Source organism: Electrophorus electricus, chromosome 12 (genome assembly GCF_041902795.1).
Source record: "Electrophorus electricus isolate QZ-2024a chromosome 12, ASM4190279v1, whole genome shotgun sequence".
NCBI lineage: Eukaryota > Metazoa > Chordata > Actinopteri > Gymnotiformes > Gymnotidae > Electrophorus > Electrophorus electricus.
The window spans coordinates 1,033,183-1,055,288 of NC_137508.1; the positions used below are offsets into that span (position 1 = coordinate 1,033,183).

General features: G+C 45.9%; 1 long non-coding RNA gene across 2 annotated transcripts; it reads left to right on the forward strand.

Moving 5' to 3' along the window:
- Positions 1-16,617: 16,617 nt before the first annotated feature.
- On the forward strand, positions 16,618-19,842 carry LOC145660358 (uncharacterized). Of its 2 annotated transcripts, none has more exons than XR_014126635.1 (3): positions 16,618-16,856; positions 17,273-17,362; positions 17,884-19,842. It is a non-coding gene; the product is annotated as an uncharacterized LOC145660358 (long non-coding RNA). The 2 variants fall into 2 exon arrangements; XR_014126634.1 differs by having other exon boundaries at positions 18,685-19,842.
- The last annotated feature ends 2,264 nt before the right edge of the window (positions 19,843-22,106 follow it).

Here is a 22,106-nt window from a genome sequence, read left to right on the forward strand (position 1 = left end):
TGATTCACCTCATTGGAATTTCAGCCATTTTCTTTCTTACACAATGACACAATCTCGTCACACTTTCCACATTGCCTGCCTACCGCTTGGCAAGCTTGGCACACCCTCACACAGCACATAGCAAGTAGTAGAGGCCAGGAAGAGTTCCCTTTTGTAGTCAAGTCCAGAAGATGCTGTGTTCTGCGTTGTGAGGAGAAATCTCCTTTGCATGCTCTGCCATAGGTAGTACCACAAAAAGTTTGTAATAAATGTTTAAAATATATTTTCACCACTATTTCTTCCAATTATTTCACCGTGTGCCCGGTATGTAACAGAGGAGGGATTCAAAACACATGCTCATTTGGATGCAGAATTTTCACATGCATTACTCCTGAAGGACAGGAGTGTGACCCAATGGATTCGATTCAGGTTCACAGCCTGTAAGTATGCACTATTGTATGCACTATTATATGCACTAGTATTTCTGGATTTGTGATGTTTGAGGAGCACATAGTAACTACTACGAGTGGAGCTGTTGGCTGTAGAGAGTGATCAGCTGTAGTCATCTCAGCCAACTTGACAACTAATTTATTGTTTTGCCAATCAGAAAAACACAAATTCTCAAACTTTTAAAATATTTATTTCTATCACTAGATACCCACATGCAGAGTTGCATGTCTTTTAGTGGAACTGTGAACAGCTTGGAAACCACCAGAAACTAAGGATTTCTAACATTTCAGACACACCAGAGTTCACAGCTACTCAGGAGAAAAGGGTTTGTCTGCACACTGCAAGACAGAGGTGGAACGTGTAAGGGCGGAACCCCTCTGTCGGTTTACCAATCAGAACAGAGGGAGTGAGAAGACCAATCAAAGCTTGGCTCATCAGGAGGGAAGATACAGGACCTCTAACACAGAATATCAGACAGAGGATGAAAAGAGATTTACAGTATGAGCTAAATGTGTTTTTGGAGCACTGAAACATGTAAACCCATCCTAGTAGACCCAAAATAAAACACAGACAATGAGCATAAAAGTAAAACAGCAGAGCAGAGGTCTGTGTTCATAGAGCATTATCAGTGCAGTAGGGAAGACATGAGGTAAATTGTGAGGTTTTTGAGGGGGTCTTTGAAAGCATCTGTCCTTCACAGTTGATAGGAGCCTTGATCAGTCTTGAGCAATATCCTCCTCAGTAATATCAGTCAAAAGCCCTGGAAGCATACTGCAAACACCCCCTCCATTTATTACCCAGCATATGCGTTCCTCAAACATAGTGTTTACTCCTTAGCTGTGGCTGTAGCATAATAAAGCAGCAGTATGGCACTCCACTACATGAGCTTGGTGGCTGTGCTTCTGGAAACAGTCTGCTTGATGTCTCCTGCACCCAGCGCTCTGATGGCCTGATTGATGACCCCTCCGCATGGTCCTGTCCAGGAGGCAAACCCTGACCCCAGAACCCTTATCTGGTCAAACTGGGCAGCGGAGGACACCTCAGAAGCTTGGAAAGCTCCTCCCAGATGAGCGTGCACCCCCGGGACTTTCTCCATGCCATATCCCACACAGTCTGGGTGAGTATGCTCACCGCAGGAGGTCACGCCAGGGTCACATGTCACAGGGAACGTGGAGAATCTCCACCTGATAAAGCGTTATCAGCAGTCTGGAATCTGTGCTAGCCTTGTCAGAAAAATAAATACCATTATCTGAGGAATAGTGAAGTCCTATGTGTAACCAGCTTATCTGCTACATATGGGACAGAGTACAGCACCGAACATGTGGGAGGGTTCCTCTCTGGATATGTTTATTACATTATTAAAAATAATCAATAACATATGGGAAGAATAGCACTTATCAACTAGTTGTTAATGTATCTAACTTCTCATTTATTATTTGCATGTTTTTATCTACCTATTTGAGTGATTAATAAAAACCATTACAATTACTGTTATATATATATATATATATATATATATATATTATATATATATATATATATATTATATATATATATATATATATAAAATAAACAATTATTGTGCAATCTTCATTGCTCAATTGCTCAATTTGTGTGTGTGTGTGTGTGTGTGTGTGTGTGTGTGTGTAGGATCCTAAAATCGTCTACGGGAATCATATGGTTCAAAGACTGTGTGATAAAATCTGTTATACATTCAATTTGATATGCTTTTAACACCCTCAAGCATACATTGCTTAAGAACATATAAATGAAATATGCTATATTGTGCTTTAAATCTGACCTCACGGCTCCTCCATTGCCCTGTGGTGTGAAATGAAAACCCGCCACCCTGATCCGCCTCTATTTTACATTGATATGCACAAAATTGGCTCCTGTCCCGACGCTCCAATGCGCTTTCTGTCCTGTAGGTTGCAGTACATGGGCGCGCTCTATGTTGTGCTTTGATGTGCCTGCTTTAATTTGGGGCTTTAATGGAATCTGCGGAGTGGCTCGCGTCTATCGGCGCTGGCATCAGAGATCCCGCGGCTCGCGCTGGCCTAGTAAGGGAGGCGCTTGCCATGAAACAATGGTAGCGCCCAGAGGCTCTTCCGCGCGCTCATCTCCAATGCAGATACACGAGCCGTAGACTGGCTGCACTCAGCTCGCATGGCTGACAACACCCCTCGCGTTTTGATCCGTGCAGTGGATAATGCTGGCTGCAGAGTGGGTTGTCCTGGACCAGACGCGCCAGCTCGTGTGTGAGCTGTCAAATCAAAGCAGGTGGTTTCCTGTCCCAGAAACGCTGCGGCTGGAGAGGTGCGCTCCAGGGCGAACGCGTCACGAGGCAGCGACGATTAACGTCTGGCCATAAATCAGTCCTCCATCCGTTTCAAAACCATATTTCATATGCATGTCTACTGTTTAACTAGTAGCGCAGTAAAAAGGCTTTCCGTCTTTGAAGGAAGCATACAGGATCTGCGGCCTATGCAGAACGAGCCCCACAGACGTATATAATACGGCAGCCAAATCCTCGGGAGCGCGTGTTCAGGCACAGCGCGAGCTGGGGAAAACCCGGAGTCTCGGCGAGTTCACGTGCTAATCTCGCGCCGTCTGCCTGCAGTCGTGTAGTCGCAGCAGAGCAAAGTCATACCTGAGTAGGCTGTGATATGCTTCTCAATGTAAAAACAGACGATATAGTCTTAAGGCCTATAAACTAAGTCTATACGGTTCGTTTCTTAAATCTTTCATTTTAGATCACCTCAGCAAGCAGGATAATGTATTCCAGAGTGACCGTATCCACACGAATTAAAGCACTCTTGTGCTTGCTTTATGGTCACATAAGAGACTATTGTGTAGGCTACATATTAATATTAAACAAAACTATTCATGAAAAAAGCAATTTTTTGTTCATTTTAATCTTATGCTCTAAGTGTCATAACTCCCTTTCGTTGCTCCATGCCGCGGTGTGGACAGATAAGTGTCACTGAGCTTTTAACCGTTCAGACAAAGGCCCCTGGACACAAGCGTCTTCAGGTCTGAACGGCCCCTGCCTCTCACGTGCAGCAATACCGCCAAACGATGCTGGTATTGTGAGAATACCCTACTAACTATCCCGGCTGTAGGGCGCCAGATAGCTTTTGTGTTAAAAACCTTTCTGTTGGATGTATTTAAAATCATAATTCACAAAAAAATAATAATAAATGGAAAAAAAAATTCAGTGATATCATTGAGCTGTTTTTTGTTTTGTTTTTTGTTTGTTTGTTTTTTGTTTTGCTTGCAATTATATAAGTTTAAATGTCAAATGATTCAGGACTGTGGAAGTGTGTGGCATTGCAGCATATCACACTTAGAAGACATTTACGACATGTATAAAAACTAAAAATACTATGAAATGTGTAGATTTGTTTTAGAAAAAAATGTTAGAATTTCCCTTTAATGTAGATCAAATTGACTTAAATATCAGTTTATATTGTATCTTCCCAATAGCACTTCACACACATCTCTCAACTTGTTATTAAAGTCATTTCTTCCCTTTAGTTGTGGAGTAGTAAAACATCCTTGAGCAGGTGAGAAATTTACCTGCTCAGGTCTGATGGTAATGACCCCCCACACACACACACACACGCACACACACACACACACACACACACACACACACACACACACACACACACACACACACACACACACACAAGCACGCGCGCTTTTTTAGCTGTTTGGATATGACTCACAGAAGGGGAAGAGAGTTGTTGAACAGCTGTGAAGATAAGGCCAATGAAGGCAGACCAGGGCTTTAACAGAACAGTTTACCAGCCTTATCCAGCAGAAAGACTGAGCTTCATCTGCACTTTGATGTGCCAACTCGCTCAGACCTTTTCTGCAGATCACACACACACACAGCTCACTCTTAAAGGTGATTGTTTCCACGGTGTTTACCCACCAAAGATAGTAGAATTTTGCCCAAACCTGATGTATTAAGTGACTCACGGTCTTAATTGTGGCACCGCTGTTGGACGATAAGCACAAAAGCGACATTTATTTGATAGTGAGGGTTCATCCTCACTCCTTCTGCCGTGAAAATCAAACGTGTTTGTTGCTTTCTCTTAATAGGCTTGTTTTTCCAGGTTGTTGACCCGGGCTGTGATGTAAGGACCCAGACACCCTCACATCAAAGCACTGAGACTTTCCTTAGATAGATTCCTATCACTAAGGAGGGTAGTGACTAGGCAGCAATCAATAAAGCATTTTTCTTTGATGTTACAAAAATGATGGCAAATTTCATTGAGGCCAATTACTCACAAGATTTCATTATGTGCCATCATATCAGTGTAGTGTTATGATTGCTGAAAATTTAGCCATATGCTACAAAGCGTAATTCTTGGGGCTTTTTTTTTGTAAAAAGCACAACAGAGAGAGCAATCTGCACCTGCATGACTATCACCTTGAGCATACACACACACACACACACACACACACACACTCACACTCATGCCAACCACTTGCATATGGGCTCTAAGACACAAAGTCATGTTTGGGTTTGTGAGGGTGTAGGCAGTTTCAGGAGACCCAGGGGGCCCTCGGCCCCGAGCGCCTACACACACACCCCTGAGCAGCTCGCTGCCGCTACAATGGGGGCCACTTGTCACCCTGCTGCCCTGTTCTGAACGGGCCACCCAGACCCACAAGCGTGGGGGCAGGATGGGTTAGGGCCACAGGTGGAGATCTCACTGATAAATGCTGTGTGCTTTCCAGTAAAGTGATCCAAAGTTGCTTCGTCTACAGACCTTGTTCATTTGAGCACGGCTGATATGTTAATCCCCTACAGTCAGTTTTATTGACATCAGATTTTAAAGTATATAATTATCATTATATTAAGTTATTTTACAAAAATAGTATATTTTAAATGGTTTATTGGAAAGTTCTGAAAAGCAACTCAACTAAAACTAAGATCAAATGAACCATTTAAGATGTAAACAGTGTGTTGTTTATTTTTCCATTTGTGTGACTATGACGGTCCACAGATGCATATTGTAATGCAGCATAAGTACGGTAATCCTGTCAGGTTCCCCAAACTGGAGTAAGTGTAATCTTTTTGGAAAAATATTACTTTTGTGAGCTGTATAAGAATATGACATTATGTAAGCAGCTTCCTTGAAAAACTGCATAAACACCCTGTATTGTCCTCACTTCTGGTGTCTAAAATAATAAGTAATATCTGCAGAAAGGAATTAGTAGTAAAGGTGAACTAAGACTCACTCCGTCATGGGGATTTTAAAAGACACTTTATGCAAAAGCTTTCTTTGAAGACTGGGGAAATACCAGCCATTAATGCGGCCTTAAAATAGAAAGCTGTCCACTTTTCCCTCCTCTGAGTTGTGCAAATAGCAATAAAAGGAGAAACACACACACACACACACACACACACACACACACACCCACACACACACACACACACACACACAACTGAAGATGAATTAGATTGCTATTCCCATTCTGTCGAATTTGCCCCTCTTCATCATTTAAACTTGCAGGATATGAGTGTCTGCTCTGTTCTACAGATGCTTCAGGAGCGGCACACACACACAGACACGAACGCACGCACACAGACACACATGCACGCACACGCACACACATAAAGCTCACAGGTGGCTGGCTCTGTTCCAGAGCACAGATATGGAAGCTACCTCTGAATGAATCACACACACACACACACATAAAGGAAGATAATTCCCCTCGCCCACATGAAAGAGGCAGGCAGTGGGCGGACTGCCAGGTCTCAGCTACCTGGAGACAAAGGAGCTGCACCCTCGGGGGTTAGAGATGTTCATCTGGGATCATGCATACTGATGGATGTTGTCTACTGAGTGTGTGTGTGTGTGTGTGTGGCTGCCTGTTAGCTTTTTGTGCTCTCGGCGCATTGCACAGTCGCAGTTTGCAATTAATCTAGCCGATGCTCAGGTCTCCTTGTGGAGCAGGCTGGCCTCTGCTAGGCCTGTCACTGAACTCATCAGTGGGGGTACCTCACCTCCGCACGCGGGCATGAAAGCGGAGCCGCCCGGGACCATTCAGCCACCACACAGCCACACCACCACCACGCTCTCCACAGGGAGTCTCACATGGCAGCTGGCTGAATAAAGGCCTCTGGCCTCTCCAGCACTTGAAGATTTGTGCTGAAGTTCTACTGGAAAAGGTTCAGCTTTGTGTGGGCCATCAGGATTGGCTGACAGAAGGCATAGTTTTAGTAAGCAGAAAATAAAGAAACATTTAAGCTCGAATGTCTCAGGATGGCACGAGGAAGGCGAAACGGTAACTCGTGCAGAAGCACGTTCTGACTGCTCCACGCCCTGTGTTATCACTTTAAAATGATTCCCTTTAACCGTTTGAGGAGTTCTGCTGTTCTACTTACATCTGAGCTAATAGCAGAAACGATGCTTGAGTCCTGAGTCAACTGAACATTTGAAATGTGACTTAACAAATATTTACTACATCACTATACTAATAATATACTTATTGACTACATTTCTATGTATACTAATAAATGATGACCATATAAATAAACATCTCTAAAATGGAATGGGGAAGTGTAGACCAGTGTTCCTCGGTGTGCAGCCCTGAAGCGCCTGTGACCCTGCATCATACCTGCTGCGGTAAACTGCTGACAGTGTGCTGTTGTGTTGCCGTGGCTGCGGAGAGAGTACCTCTCACTATTGTGCCACCTAATCCACGCAAATGAACCGAACACAAAGGCTCCTCGTGTGCACTGCTAATGGGGAAATGGCGCGTGGTGCGTGCAAACCCAGCTCTGTGTGGTGGTGTGTTTTGCTGAAGCCTGATTGAGCCTCTCTGAGTATTCTATAGTGCATTTCTAATGGGAGGAGCAGCGTGCTTATCTGTGCCTCTGTGCCGCGTGGCTCTTAATTAAAACCCCTATCAATGTCTTTGAAGTTAACGAGTCAGTTGGGTTATGGACAAAAAATCCGGTGGGTGGAGGATCTGCGTTACACAGATGATTTTTCCACCTCTGATTGGTTTTCCTTATCCAACTGTGTGCATCCAGCCTGTAGGATTATGGGTAATACAAGAAATCAGGCAATCTTGGGCCAATGTACAGAATACCCACCTTAACTTGTTCTTGAAGACAGCAAAAAGATACCTAGAAGCAGTGGCATTACAAAACCACACACACACACACACACACACACACACGCGCGCGCACACACACACGTGGCAGCTGTGCTCATCATGTAAGCTGAATGGGTTTAATCTGATCTTGACTGCTGTTTCTGGGTTTAGTGCGATCATCTCTCCGTGGGCTGAGTGGCCCTTATATTCCAGGCAGACATTAGTGCGGCGTGACCAATCTCCAATTAGCCTCATGTTATCCCGGACAGTAGCCCACTGGAGCTTTTCACGTGTGCTCCAGAACTCCCACTGCCACTCCGAACCGGAGTTAATTCAGCACTGCTCACCAGAGCTGGTTGGCTGAAGGAAGATTAACCTGAATAAATCAATCACTCTGTAGTTTTATATATCTGCATGAATGCTTAAAAAACAGCACCAACTATCAACGTTACTATAGTAACAGCATAATTGCAGGGGGAAATTATAATATGTGTGATATTTCAAGTTTATAGTGCAATGTTTCGTTACAGGGACGAGATCAGGTGATGCCGAAAAGTAATGAATTATCTGCAATAACCTTAAATACTGTACAAGCAACGAACGGCCAAGTAAGAAGGAAAAAGGTCATTCAGATTTCATATGTGTGAGAGGCCAAAAATAAACCCTGTTCTGGCTCTGATTAGTGAATGAGACGAAAGCCATTTCATGTTTGTCTTCCATATTTACGTGCCAGGCCCGTGTGGTTCTGTTAGCGCGTGTTCCCTGTGCCCATGTGCTGTTGTAACGCTAATGAACTGCATTTAGAGAGCAACGTGTGTGCCTGAAGAGCCCTCTGGAACCACGGCATCATGCTAAGAGGGGAGTTTGGGGCTTCGAGCAGCTGAAATCTTGCCTGTGTGCATTAACTCTGCTGTTTGAACAGGCCTGAGGTCAGCTTGTGCCCGTATGTCGCATCTCTCTGTCTGTGTCTCGCTCGGTCTCTCGCAGCTGAACAGAGGCCGACTGAGAGCTTTGCTTTTATTCCCCCATCTTCTCCAAGATCCTCTTCATTGTTTCCTGCCTTCAAAGTCGGCTTCTCCCCTCCTCTCTGTATCGTCTCCACCCCTGAAGCGCCGCGATACTTCACTCAGATAGATGCAGCCCTTCCGCGGCGTTTTATGCTGTGGCGTCGTTGATTTCATTGCTTTCTTCAGTTGAGCGAACTTCAAAAGGGCACCCGAAGGTGTGAGACATCTTGATGTCACGAGCGATAGATATGGCATCTCTCTGAGGGACATACAAAGAGGGAGTCTTGAGTCTGCTGTATAGGCCGATAAAACTTTAATGAGGGAGGAAAAAGAAAAATGTGTTCTGAAAAGTGACAAGGTCTTTCCTGAACGTTTCTGAGTTTAAAGTTATGAGTGGAGGAAACTTCATTGGTTTACACCATTTCAGGTAGCACAGATGCGACTGCAGCGGCAACAAACCCCTGTACCTCCAACAGTAGACGTCCTTTTGCATTTGCTGCTGTGTTTTGTTTGTTTTTTTTACTTTTGAGAATTACCTTTGCTCAGCAGAAAATATCAGCACCAAGCTGAATTAACATTATGTCTGGAAGACAAGGCTCTGGAAACAGGGCCGTCAGGTGGCCTCTTCAAAGCGCCCGGTGGTTCGTCGCAGAGTTGGTCTGTCTGGGTCTCCTCCAGACGTACTCCTCCGAAAGTGCCTGCTCTCCATCCGGAGGTGCATTTCTCTGCAGTGTCTCTGGAGAGGCGCGTCCGCCTGGACACGGAAGTTCTTGCAAAGACCAGGCTTTGTTCTGGAGACTCTTAGTGCCCATCCTGCGCCCCTCCCCGGGGCCATCTCCCCGCGGCTTCTGCATCAGCGTAATTGGATATCATTACGCAGCCACAATGCGTCTTGACGGGGCCTGGGCTCCATAATGGCGCTGAATAGTGGCGTGCACTTCAGCACGCGCCGCCTGCAGAAGAAGAGCTGGGGAGGGGCAGAAGAAGAACAGCCTAAATTGAAATGAAGTGGAGATTTCCTGTCCATAATGCTATTGGTTGGCCAAGGAGGGCAAAGCCACGGTAGATTATTGGCTTAGACACAACCACTCTCGTCTTTTGTCTTTCTTCTCTTTCTTTTTGGGGGGGTTTTGTTTTGTTTTGGCTGAAGTGGGGTTGGGGTTGGGGGGGGTCGCCTCTGCACTTCAAAAGAATTTGTAACAAACCCAAATCATCTGCAGCGTAGGATGAGCTGGTAAGAAAGATGAAAGATGAAAGTCTGTTGGCATGGAAACAGAAAGCACATCAGTGCTTCGTGGTACACAATAGGCAAGCAGTGAGGCTGTGTTGTTGCCTCACTGAGAGGTACCTGGAAAGGTTTTAAGTGGTATCATGGAATTGGTAAGAAAATTACTCAATTAGGATTATGCAGAAAGATCAATTTGATCTTATTTTTGTACATTAGGAGGGAGAGCTTTGTAATGGGATTTAATTCACCTAGCGTTGGCTATTGTTTATACTGAATCATAAATAAATATAATTTGCACATTCCTGTGGAATGGAGAGTTGTGTCGGTTTTATTTTCAGATCATTTTTTTCGTCAATCAGTAAAGTAATGAATAATTATATTTACTTCACAAGGAGACGTGAGTTCTCCCCCTGCCTCCTGCCTCCTCTCTCACCTCTGATCACAGGTGTCAACAGTAGGAGTTAATTGGAGAGTGTATGTGATCTCTGAGAGGGGAATTCCGCAGCTTAAGGCTGTACTGGCGTCCTCTACAGCACAAACCTCATGGTAGCTTAATCTTGTGCCCTCTCTCTCTCTCTCTCTCTCTCTCTCTCTCTATCTATCTTTCTGTCTCACACACACACCCACACGAACCCACATTATTACTGCTTAGTTTTGGTGGTAATATCACACACACCAGTGCACTAGTGAAAACATACAATCTCACTTTGCTGTTGACCACATGAAACATTCTCTCGCAAATACATGTTTGCACCTTGTAATTTTCCATTACCCACCACTTGGGCTAAAGGTACCTGGGCACTCATAATTACAAGGATGTTTTTGGTACTGAACAAGACCAGGATGTGTGTGTTTGTACGTTTGTATATGTGTGTGTATACCTGAACCCATGTATGTTTATGTGTGTGTGTGTTTTAGAGAGAAAGAGAATGAGAGATAATTTTCCTCACTGACACCAACAGGATGGACAGATGAACTTTTTAACTTAGAACACAGAGTTATAGAAAAACTTCACAGAAGATGCTGAAATAGCACCATTAGATCACCAGCTCTACATGTCTCATTAGCCTCCAAGTCTCATTTAATTAGTGAAAGTCATACATGCATGATATCTGGCCCTGAGCACGCAGGTCATGGCATGATGCCATGCAAATCACCTGGTCTCATGCAGGTCACCTGACCCCATGTTGGTCACCTGGTCTCATGCAGGTCACCTGACCCACTCTGCGTTCAGTTCTCCATGTTTCTTCCCCAGAGAGGGTGTTTCATCTCTCTGAAGCTGCAGCACCGTCACCCTCATGCAGTAGAAAAGTGCACTTTCAAAGGCCCTGGCTGACATGTTTTAAAGAACACTGAAATATTCATTTCTAGACATGGACTAACAATACAAATGAAATCAGTGGAAAAGGGGCAACAGATCTGTGTCATCCCTGACAGCAGAACATGGAACATAGAAGCTTAGCACCTCACTTGTTCTGGGCTTTTCTCAGCCTTGAAAAGCAGATACGAACAATATCTTTTCCAGTATTGCTCAGTATGGGTTGTTATAGGGACTGTGACTCCCAGACTGTTTTAAGTGCAGATGTTGGCTGTCCACAATGACAAAGGCACCAAGGAGGGATGTGGCTTTAGGGGTCTTAGTTATAAATGCTGTAGTTATGCAAACCACAACTAGATCTGTTTTAACATTTTTTGTATGTGACATTAACGATGCATGTTACAATGTTCACAGTACATCTCTGTGAGCACACTGAAACGCTTGTGTGTGGAGAAAGTTTGAAGATGTACATGCTCTCTCTCTCACACACACACACAGACACACGCACACACACACACACACACACACACACAAAACACACCCACAGACATCTGTCGCCAAAGTGATCTCTCTGCCCCTAAGATTTGAACATCATAACCTTTCTGTACAAATAAATACATTCTGAATAAATACATTAGCTTGCCAGACTCTGAATGTGATGGCCAACACCCCACCCCCCACCCCTTAAAACTTTACTCAGAGACTTGGCTCATTATCATGCTAAAATCTTTCCGTGTGTGTGTGTGTGTGTGTCTGTGAATGTGTGTCTTAAAAACATTCAAATGGAAGTTCATAGTGCCTGCAGCAGTGATGAAGATTTGGCCCTGGAAAAGAACAGCCAATGAAACTGTCCTGTGTGTGTATGAAATACACTGCCGCTCTCAGCCTCGGAGAACAGAAGCATTCTTCATCCCCTGTTTCATCTTCTCTAGGACTACAGTTCCATGTAGGTCATGGGAGACGTGGCCTGATGTTCTGCAGGACTACAGAGGGCCCAGCAGAGGCGTGGGGGCTCTCTCTCTCCAGCTACCCAGGCCACGCTCATAGAGCTGCGGAGCAGACTACTGTCCCTGGAATATTTGGATCCCTGGGGGATTTCTTTGGAAATTTTCCTTAGAGCCTCTTATTGGAGCCATTAGTTTGTTTTAAGCAAATAGTCTTATAATTGTTTTGGGCTTGCTTTGTTTTCTTTGGGGTTTCTTTGCTGCCTGTCTGCACAGGTTGGAGGGGGTTGATCGCCTGGACCCCCACCAGCACCCATTAATCAACCTCTCTGACTCATACACCACATTCTTCTTTGCCATTTTTACTTTCTTGCTGTCTTTCTTGTCCTTCTCCATCTCTCTTCCTCCCTTTCAAATGATCCCTATTCTTTTGCTTTTCACCACTATCTCTCCCCTTCCTGCTCCTCATGCTATCCCTCTTTCTCCAACCTTCTCTGTTCCACTGTTCCCTCTCTCCATCTCTCTCTCATGGAGAAGGGCAGGCCCGTCACCGGCTTCAGCCTGGACAGCTGCTGGCCTGCCCCAGCGAGCCTCTTCCTTCCCCACCCAGACAGGGCGTCCCTGGCCACATCCCTCTGCCCGTTGCCTGCGCAGAGGTCCAGGTAGGCCCACTGGCCCCTGCTCCCGATCCCGGGCTCCTGGCCTCGGGCCGGCTTCCAGCCGCTACCTCAGCGTCTGTCAATGCGTGCAGACTGTTCAGGTGCTTAGGGCGTGCTTCCTATCGCAGAAAGCCTGAGGACCCTGGCAGTAGAAATATATCCCCCCTCTGACAAATTAACCAATGAATCTAACGAACCGAAGATCATGTGGGTGTTTTCTTTTAAGATGCTTAATTGATTTATCATTTTATTCAATTATTTTTCTTTTTAGAATTATCAGAAAGTCTGCAGTCAACAGAAAGTCAACAGAGGAGACTTTTATAATCCGTTCGCCTGGGAGCTGAAGACTGGGACGTCCATGCTGCGGTTTGCTTACGAGCCGCTGCCAGTGTGTGTGTGCAGCAGTGACATGGATCAGTCTTATTAGAGCGCATGTTTGAGTGCCTGTGGGCGTGTGCGCATGTGACGGCCTAGCAGACACACAGGGCTAATCCGCCCTTCATTTAGGGCAGCGGGTACACGACAAACTCTGTGTGGAGTTCGAAAGAGAAGAAAAGGAAGAGAAAGAGAGAGATATGGAGGCAGAAGAGCCTACAAGAAATGAATCGAGTGAAATTCTAGCTGGAGATAAAGTATGTAGAAGAAGAGTGTGAAGAAGAAAGGAGACGTGAAAACCAGAAGATCCCAGAGCTGAAGGAACGTTGGAGATACTGATTCTGACTGGACACAGATCACCCACTCTGGGAGAGCCTGTGGGTCCATGACACCTTTCTTCTGAAGAAACAACAACAGGAACTCGGCAGTTAGAGGTGGACCAAATACTGACCTCCAGACTCCTTTCTCATTGTTTATTGCTGTTCCCATCACTCAGTCTTGTTTGTTCTCTCTCTCTCTCTCTCTCTCTCTCTCTCTCTCTCTCTCTCTCTCTCTCTCTCTCTCAGTCATCCCAGTATCTAGGGAAGCAGATCAGAGCTGGCCTGGTCTTACAGACGCTTCCACACTCTCACACACACACACACACACACACAACCACCACACCATGCCTTTCATCTGCTGCCAGTGCAGGAATGACCCATGGGGGGTGAGCCTGACTCAACTCTCCTCAGACTGGCACAGCGAGTTGGGCTGGCACTGTCTCGCCTCTGCCACCGAGGTGCCCAGCTGGCACCGGGGAGAGGCTGGTAAACTCAGCCTCTGCACTGTTGTGTGGCAGTGGACTAATTAACCCAGAACAGCCAGGATCATCCCCTACGGCAGGCGATTTCATCAGGAGGAACGCTGCAGCTGCACAGAGCATCGCTGTGGTGCCACACGGCTTTCTGACGTGCTGACGGGTCATCGTAGCATTCTCCTGCTCTTCTCCTGCTCTTCTCCTGCTCTCCTCCTGTTTTCCTCCTGCTCTCCTCCTGTTCTCCTCCTGCTCTCCTCCTGCTCTTCTCCTGCTCTCCTCCTGCTCTTCTCCTGCTCTTCTCCTGCTCTCCTCCTGTTCTCCTCCTGCTCTCCTCCTGTTCTCCTCCTGCTCTTCTCCTGCTCTCCTCCTGTTCTCCTCCTGCTCTCCTCCTGCTCTCCTCCTGCTCTCCTCCTGTTCTCCTCCTGCTCTCCTCCTGCTCTCCTCCTCACCTCGAGAGCTACATCTCGCTGCCTTCTGCCCAGCTACTGTTTCCCAGCAGTCTTGGATCGTCACGTTACGATGAGCTGCGCGCCCGCCCGGAGACGGGATGCTCACTCCTAACTCCACCTTTCTGAGATTTGGGAAGCCTCCTCACACCTTGAGCATAAAATTATCACACAACCGAACATTGAACTGTCGGTTACTGGAATGGTCTCGTCTCTCCCTCTCTTTCTTATCCCAGTATCTCTCACAATACTGTATTAATATTTCTGTGCTCTGTTCTGCATTGGGTTCACCCTCCACTCTATATAAACACATAAGTTTGTCCCCTCCTCCCTCTGCTCCTGCTTCAACCATCTCTGCCTTGCCCCCCCTCCTGTTTCCCCCCCCCCCCCCCCCCGGAAGACGAGTGCTCTTTTCGTGCGAGCGGTAGCTCTCTCTTTCATCATAGGCCTGCACCTATGTCATGCTGTAACTCAGATGCATTTCAAGCCCTTATTTTGGGCATGTGCATTAAACCAAGTGCATTTAAAAAAAAAAAAAAAACTCACAGAAGAGCATGCTGGGAAAACAATGAGAGAAAAGGAGAAGAAAGTTCCTTCGTGGTTTCGTTATTGCAAAATCAGGAGTTCAAAAATGTTTTGCAAGTGCTCACTCAGTTGCCACATGCAAATAATCTCGGCATGGCCTTGTGTAAAAATAAATAAACAGAATATGAGGCGAGGAGGCATAGCGCACGATGCCATCAGAGGGGAAACCCTGCCCTGCATGGGGGGAAACCAGTCCAGGTTAAAAAGGGAGTGAATGGGAAATTGCAGGACACTGTGTCCTGAAAGAGCGCTAACGTAACCTGTAAACACCAGCCTATTTTAAACCATCCTGACCATAAGAAACAACCAGATATATGGGGAAACCACATTTGATTGGCCTCCCTTTTCCAGCCCAAAATCAGAGCAGCCAGCACCACTATGGCACGAACTGAGCCAAACACGTGGCTCGAGGCTAAATGTTAACGTCACACCCAGATTACAATCTTATTCTCCAAAGATAGAAGACTATTAAAAGTGAATAATGGATGAGGATAAGCCGTTAAATGTTCAATTTAGTCATAAGCCATTTAACTAGTTTCAGCAAACATACGATCAAGTATTTTGGTAGGTTAGCTAGATAGCTAGCGAGCTAACCTAGAGCAAGCTAACATAGACAGAATCTAGATAGTTTAATTAACTATCTGAAACTATTGTATCTGGGGATTGGATGCCATGTTTAACAACAGTTCTCAGGTAGAGAACTAATGAACTTTTCAGCCTGCCTGACACCAAATGTCTGAAGTCCCAGTGTCTAGGGAGGCCTCCTGTCCATGGCTTTACCCCACAACTCTGACGTCTTTTTGACTCTGTTTTGCGACTTGGAATCATGTAAAACCTTAAATAAGGGTTTTTAATCTTATTTGTCGTGCACCCAACCACACTACAGCTTTTTGACATATTTGAAATTTTAGTTTAAACTAATAAAGAGAAGTGCACAATGCAAATGACTGGATAGTGCAGAGTTGTCCCCCTGGCGGGCTAAATGCACCCCTCTCTGTAATTATTTCATGGCCCTTTTGGTTCTGCGTTAGGGGACGACATGGCAGTGTTTGCGTGAGATGAGGGATGACTGGATGATTGACGGCGGCCTTTCCCTCAGGATCTCATTAGGCTGCTGACTAAGTGCGCTCATTTACACCAGCCCACTTTTAGTCTTACATTCAATCAGACGGAAAAAGAAGTGCCTTATTTCAGTAAGCCAAGGAGAGAGAGAGAGAGAGAGAGAGAGAGAGAGAGAGAGAGAGAGAGAGAGAGCGAGAGCGAGAGAGAGAGAGAGAGAGAGAGAGAGAGCATAAAGGCAAGCAGCCAGTCCGGTCTTATCTCCTCTGATCAGATGCTTCTTAAAAGTCCCATGTTTTTGGTTATTTCTTTTATTTATAGATTCTTGGTGAGATATTTTTTGCTCTCATCCAGCTCTTCCAGTACTGCCCCCCCCCCCCCCCATCTGTCTCTCTCTCATTTTCTGTGTGTGTGTGTGTGTGTGTGTGTGTGTGTGCTCTGCACTCACAAGCTGGTGCCAGTCTGCTCACAAGGCTTCTAAGAGCAGTTTGAAGTGTTCACCCCTTGGAGATCTCTTAAAAGACCAGCACTGCACTCTCATCATAGATGCCGTGCAGCTCACAAGAACTTCTAAAAGTTTCCCACCCCAGAATAAAGTTCAGCCTCAGCCGTTTAAGTGACTTATACTGCTGATCTGTGTCAGAAGGATGATCCACCCAAAAGCAGCGCACTTCTGGTGATCGCGCAACCATGAGCTAACTGCACCAGACTTGAAGGCTCACGGTTCAAAGCGCACAAACTATTTGGACTTGCCTTGGAATATTCCAGACTAAGCAGTGAGCAAGTTTTGTTTTTTTTTGGATGGAACTTTTGGAAGGAACTTTTGTTAGTTCTCATGTTTGGCTCAGTGGTTGTGACTAACCTCTGACCCCGGCACCAATGGTCAAGGTCAGGTCTTGTTTGTGTTTGCTGGTTTGTTTGTTTACTTGACTGCTTGTTAAATCCATGTTTTAATGGACCAAAGGAAGGATTGTACAAATTTACGGAACAATACCAAGTAAAATTAGATTCATTTCTGTACCTCTGATAGACATCTGTAAACCCACACTGTGTTTTATATGAATAGCTGTATATTATGTATCATGTAAAAAAAAGCTAATTTTGTGGTTAAAAAAGTGAGATCAATGAGTGACTTTGTCAGTTGCTTCTCTGCACAGCACATAGGTACAGGTTCAGGTACAGAAGAATACTAGGATACAGATTGCATCTCACTCCCTCGCGTATCCAAAATCTTACGTAGTGTCACATTTGAGGAAGTACATGTGAATGAATTGTGATTCATTAATGCTGTTCATTTGAAACAGAAAGTTGCATTAATGGAACGGAGCGTACCACAGGACAGAAGAGCATTGTTAGCGTGTGTTTATCTATGATGACTGGGAATAAGCAGAAAGGTAAGAAGAAGGAGTTGTTGTGATGAGATGTACACACCGCAATTCGTACGCAGTTTAAAGTCCATCTCATCCATGCGAGATGAAAACACTCAGTCTTACGAGAGTCTGGAGTCTATTACCAATCTCCAATTAGAGTGGGAGGATGTTCTGTTCCTCCTGCAGCCTAATCCCCTCTTCAATTAGAGACCCACAGCCAGCCACTCTGGGCAAAGGACATGGTCCACTCACTCACCTCTCTTCATTATGCCTACAAAAAAGCATGCATACACACAGACACACACACACACACACACACACACACTTACTTGCATAGTCACACAAAGAATGAGGCGTCAGTCATCTTGCACCCTGAGTTCAAACCAGAATTTGTACATTCAAGCAAAACATTTCTCTCTCTCTCTCTCTCTCTCTCTCTCTCTCTCTCTCTCTCTCTCTCTCTCTCTCTCTCTCTCTCTCTCTCTCTCTCTCTCTTTTTCTCTCTCTCTGCCCCTTTTTGTTCTCCTTCAAACCAATTTGTCCAGTAGGCAATAGAGTGGTACCCATCAGGCTAAGCCCAGTACCTGAGGCACTTCTGTTAGTGCTGCTCCAGCGTGGTGCATCATGGCCAACATGTCAACATGCCACGATTGATCCCAAACTGCGTCACACTGAAGCTTCTAGAAATACAGCATGCCATTGCAACGTCCCAGTGCCTGGACCAGTTCCTCGTGCAGGAACGTGCAAGCTCCAAGCACTACAGTTCACTTTCCAGCTTTGCTGTTTTAAATTAGGAACTTAAAGTATAAACTTTTCCTTCTATCATTTTAGGACATCTGTTTGGTTGCTTGTGCGTGTTTGCTGAATGCTGTTTCTATAGTGGGGATTCAGCCGTGCAGATTTTGGTTTACCAGGCTGGAATTAATGACTATTTTGAAGGCTTCAAAAATCTTTTTGGTGTTAAGCCAATGGTTTAGTAAAAATTAAGAATAAAGCAGGAAGATGAATGGAGTTGGTTTCCCTCTCAAATCCCTTTGCTTTATGTTTCATTTGAAGTATGAGGGGAGGGGGTCTCGTTCGCAGAAAATCAAAGAGCTGTCATTCATGTTTTAGTTTTTGAGATCATGCTATAGTTAAAGACTAACAGTAATTATGCAGATATGAACATATGAACATTTCTTTCACTGTTTGCCTCACACAAATGCTGATGACATCAAATATCCCGTAGATGTGATTAAACTCTCATCAACTGGCACCAGGGTGTCCCTTCGATCAACAGAATGCGAAGTGCTTTTCGTCTGCATCCAGATGTACTGTCACTGCTCACATCCTCTGTGTGTAAACAGGGAAAACAGCCCCATGGCACAAGTGAAGACCAGAGGAGATACATGTCCACGGAACTGCACTGAGGAAATGTCTCAGCAGTCCTGCATGTCATTCTGGGGCTTCCAGGGTAAATAAACACTGTCTCTTAAATGGTCTGTGGTCTGGTGCAGTGTTTCAGGAGACTGTGTCTTCACGCATGGCCCTCAGAGAGTGGCTGTCCAGTCAGTGGGCTCCCTGCTCGTGCTTTGGGGTGACTGCACTGGGGTAGAGAACCAGCACTAGAACAGAGAGCAGCTCAGGAAACCAAACTCTTCCCTGCGTATACTTAGTGTGGCCCAGACCCAGCGTTTTTAATGTCTTCTCTGTCTCTCTCTCTTTCTGTCACTGTGTCTCACTTTCTTTCTTTCTCTCGATCTGTTCCTCTCTCTCTCTCTCTCTCTCTCTCTCTCTCTCTCTCCCTGGTTCCATCTGGCTCGCCTGGCTGGGCCCCTCCGAGTGCACAAAGGCCGGATTACTGCAGCTGCCAGTCACACTAAGACTCTCAGCCTCCCGCTCCCTCTCCGTGGCTGTCTTCACCCCCGTCCTCATCTAGCACAAAGGGACGTCATTACCGCTGCACAAAGGGGCCTCCTCCTGCAGGACGCCATCGGCTATCCTCTCATCCTTCAGGAACACTGTACTCTCTCCAGTCTCACGCCAGGGGAAGGGCGGGGCCGCCCAAAATATTCTGATTAAAACAAGATGGCAGTAATCTGATTTGTGGCGCTGTCATCGTTGATGTCGAATCAGTTCCCCATAACCATAAAGATGACCTGTGCTGTGCTGGTGGGAGTGAACTGGGTAGTGGCCCTGGGAATGTCAGGAACATGAGCGAGTGGCATAAACCCTTTGTCTACTGGATCTACTCGTGTGCTCTAAAGCAAAGCGAGGAAAAACTGTAGACACTGTAGATAACAGAACAAACACCAGGTTTCTTCTTTCACTGACTTTTTCTTTAAATAGGATTTGAACACAAATGGTACCACAACATTCACAACATGCATGCCACATTATCATTTGATTCTATGCAATAAAATTCATTCTAGTACCACAGAATCAAAGTCCCAACTCAAGGACATCTACGTTAAGAGATTTATGTCAAATTGTGTTTAAAAAGAAATATTTGAATAAATTTTCTGTTTTTAAAAATGTCCTTCAGCAATTCTTTGCAATTCAACATTTATTTCACTCAAACTTTTGTTCTGAACTTTTCTAAATTTAAATTTATACACAATCAACTAAAAGAACTGAAATTATAACTATATTATTCACAAATGGAAGGCTATTGTTTTATAAATTAAGCATTTTCTTATACATAAAAATTTATATGTTGATTACATTGTCTAAAGAATATATCCCTTTGCCATAATAATGGGCTTTTTTAGAGTATCCCTTTGTTTCTGAAATTAATTGAACAAGACAAAATGAAACGTAAGTAAATGTAGAGGCAGCGCTGGCCTTTTCGCTCCCCTGCCCGGAGGATGAGCTGCGCTTAACCTGTGCGGGTGCGTGTGTGCATGCCGCTGACCTGGGGATCCATTTAGTCCACCTCTGCGTGATCCCCGCAAGAGACCGCCGTATGAACAGGCTGAAGGCACGCGCCCTCTGAACGGGCTCGGAGGAGCAGCTCGTCTAAGGCCGCGTGTGTGACTGTACTTTGCTGGACGGATGTTGCCGATTATAGTCCGTTTGCCATACGCGCGGGCAGAGTGAGGAAAACATCCATTTGTTGAATTGCTAACCATGAAAACCGAGACGTTTGATATGGCGGCTAACTGCTTAACCGGAGTCCCACCCTTAGTTGTCTTTCTGACAAGAATCGCTACATCTCCACTGCTCTTTAACGCTAACATCTGAGCCGCATGCTCTGCTATTCTCCTCTCCTCCCTGTTCGCTCCTTTCATCTCAGGAACAGAGGGTTTCTCGTGAGACGTCTGCTCTCCCGGTTACCATGCCTCTGGGAAGGCGCATCACAACCCCAAGCCACCATCAGTGCGGAAACAGATCCAATAAATATCCCCTCAGTAAGGACGTCCTCCACTCCGTCTGTTTGACCCCTCATTCCTCCACCGCCAGAGCGATCGTGCATATGGTCCTTGATCCGTGCTGGCAGCGTTTCTGACTTTACTGGAGTGTAATTGGAAGAACTGGTGTTTTATAAACTTCCACACAAATTAAGCCTCCTCTGTTAGGTTTATTCTGTGAGGGAGTTGTGTTGGAGTAGTTACAGCCTCTGCCTGGTAAACCGGTTCCAGTTGTTTAATTCCTGGACAGGGACGTTTGTTTGGGTGTAATGTCAAGCTAAGATGCAGAAGGTCAGTAAAAGAATCGGAGGTGCCTCAAATTTGCTGAACTGGACCAGTAAAAGTCCAGAGAGAAAATATCCTCATTTGCTTTTGCTGCCTATGTAGGACACAACATTCGACACAGTGTATGTGTGTGTGTGTGTGTGTGTGTGCGCGTGTGCGTGCGCGTGCCCACGTGCGCGTGTGTGCGTGTGTGTGCGCGTGTGTGTGTGTGCATGTGCGTGTGTGCGCGCGTGTGTGTGTTTGTGTGTGCACATGTGCGTGTGTGTGTGTTTGTGTGTGCGCGTGTGTGTGCATGTGTGTGCATGTATGCGCGTGTGTGTGTGTGAGTGTGTGTGTGTGTGTGCGTGTGTGTGCGCGTGTGTGTGTGTGCATGTGCGTGTGTGCGCGCGTGTGTGTGTTTGTGTGTGCGCGTGTGTGTGCATGTGTGTGCATGTATGCGCGTGTGTGTGTGTGAGTGTGTGTGTGTGTGTGTGTGCGCGTGTGCGCACGTGTGGGTGCATGTGCCAGTGTGTGCATGCGTGTACGTGTGTGGGTGTGTGGGTGTGTGTGTGGGTGTGTGTGTGCGTGCGTGTGTGGGTGTGTGTGTGGGTGTGTGCGTGTGTGTGTGTGCGCATGTGTGGGTGTGTGGGTGTGTGGGTTTGCGTGTGCGTGTGCATGTGCGCGCGCGCATGTGCGGGTGCGTGTGCATGTGCGGGTGCGGGTGCGGGTGTGCGTGTGCGTGTGTGCGCATGTGGGCAAATCCACAGTTCCGTTCCTCTTCTCCAGACATATCAAAGTGTCCACGTTGACTAAAGAGGCTGAAGATGAGGAACCAGAGAAAGTCCATCAGGCCTGTTGTGTTTACTACAGTTCAGGAGAAATCACACATGGCGAGGAGGAGACACAGGAGAAAGAGTGGGTGAGGAGATAGAGATGGAGGAAAGCCAAGCGATCGGGCGGAGGAAGAAGCAGGAGCCCCTGGGAAACAGAGAGCACGTCAGCGTGCGCTTCTCTGAGTGTGTAAACGCTGTAAACAAACTGGAGGGGCATCATGTCATTTCCCCACAGAAAAAGCTCTGTTTACCCACCGAACCCCAGGCCAAGAGGCGTCACAA